The sequence below is a fragment of the Octopus bimaculoides genome, chromosome 14 (assembly GCF_001194135.2).
Source record: "Octopus bimaculoides isolate UCB-OBI-ISO-001 chromosome 14, ASM119413v2, whole genome shotgun sequence".
NCBI lineage: Eukaryota > Metazoa > Mollusca > Cephalopoda > Octopoda > Octopodidae > Octopus > Octopus bimaculoides.
Genome location: NC_068994.1, coordinates 22,273,634 through 22,275,682, shown reverse-complemented (window position 1 = coordinate 22,275,682; position 2,049 = coordinate 22,273,634). Strand labels below are relative to the sequence as shown.

At 37.1% G+C, this 2,049-nt stretch overlaps 1 protein-coding gene across 5 annotated transcripts in view; it reads right to left on the bottom strand.

Moving 5' to 3' along the window:
• LOC106884043 (gastrula zinc finger protein XlCGF7.1) overlaps positions 1-2,049 on the bottom strand; it is a 33,897-nt gene that overhangs the window by 9,145 nt on the left and 22,703 nt on the right. The gene's annotated exons all lie outside the window — the stretch shown is intronic.

Sequence of the window (2,049 nt, the reverse complement as noted above, 5' to 3'; positions counted from 1 at the left end):
ATATATATATATATATATATATATATATATATATATATACACATATATGTATATACACACACACACACACACACACACACATATATATATAATCCGTATTCAATTAATAGAAGTAAAGAAAATGGAGAGTTGAAAGTTAATAATTATTTATTAATAAATTTATAATTCTTACTTCCCACAGCTGTTTCCATTCGTGCTCATTAAATAAATTACAAATTTATGTTTTAAATTTGCATTTATAAGATATGAACAAAATATCATCAGGGAAAAAGATATACAATAAAAGATTACATGTTGACCTCTTAATTCATACCAACAGACTAAATAGATGGAGTTATTTTATTTTTGTTTTTGTGTGTGCGTGAGGGTTAATGGATTAATTTGAATATAAGAAATAAAGTAAAATAAATAAGGTAGAATAAAATAAAATAGTATAAAAAGTAAAATACAATAAAAATAAAGATATTAGGTGGAGAACCAGTGTTTTCTTGGATGTAATCATCCTTCTAATTAACTTATATATATATATATAGGATACACACACACACACACATATATATACACACATATATATATATACACACACACATTATATATATATATATATATATATATATATATATCACACACACATACATATATGTATATACACAAACATACATCTATAATCATCATCATCATCATCATCGATATTTAATGTTCTCTTTCCATGCAGACATGGGTTGGACAGTTTGACAGGAGCAGGCAAATTAGAAAATTGCACTAAGATCTACTGTCTGCATTGGCATGGTTTTCCCAGCTGGATGCCATTTACAGAGTATACTGGGTGCTTTTAATATGGCACCAGCAGTAGTGAGGTCACCAAGTAACTTGCAAGGCAAGCTGACTGAGCCACCTCTCATTTAAGGAGGAGTAGTATTGAGGGAGGAAGTGTTGTGTCAGATGTTAGAGTATGGTAGATGGAAAGAAACAGGTGGCTTGCAGTAGATGAAATACATGGCTACTCCAGTTGGAGAGAGAGAGAGGGGGGAGGGAGGAAGAGAGATGGTGATGTGACATGGCATACACTCAAGTTAAAGGGAGTTGTATATAAGTGGAGTGGTAGAGGGAATTTAATAGGGTGAGTGGATGGATAAGTTACAAGATTGCAAAAGAGTGAGAGATGGAAGGGAGGGGGTCAACAGTAAGTGTATGCAGGTAAAGGGTGGGTAAGTGGTAAGGAAGTTGGGCTTCAGGAAGGAAATGACACTGAACCAAGATGTCTGTCGATATGAAGTTCTTGAGAAGACCCGCCCACATCAGTGAAACTGAGTTCTAGAAGCGTGGTGTGTCCCACCCACACTTAACAAGAAAACTTCTCACACACTCTACCACAACAAATCAAACAACGTCTACATCTCTTCTCTTCCTCACATTTCTGCTTCATGTAATTTGATTACCTCCCACTCCACAATCCTGTCCTCTTGGTCTTGTACCACTGTATCATTACTCTTCGCTCGCCCCCTGACTTGTATGTTCTACCCACATGCCCTGTCTCACTCTACCATCTATCTGTTTGCCCCCACCCCCGACTTGTGTGTTCCACCCCCAGGTAACTCCTTCATATACTATGCCTGTCCTCACACCCCTGTTCCTCTGTATTGTTGCCATCCGGTAACCCCAACAACTCCATACATACCCAGGTCTTTTTGCCACTTACTCCCACTCTTTAATTACACTCACTTTGCAATATCCTGCCACTTACATTATAGCATTTGAATCTCAAGGGTAAGCCACCATCTATATCTCTCTCTTCCTTTATTCAACCATCATATTTATATTCTGATCATTGTTCCTTGTGAGTATGCCTGGCATTTTGCTGAACCCCACTCTCTCTCCTTCTTCTGCACTTCCCTCAAGTTGGGCAACCGTGTATTTTCTTTGTGGTAGCACGCCTGTTTCTGTCTTCATTCCTGATCTTTCTCTCTCCGGCCAGTTAATCTTGTACTTCCTCTACAGTAAGACACCTGTATTTGTCTCACTATAACTTTTTTATCATCCAACAGATGA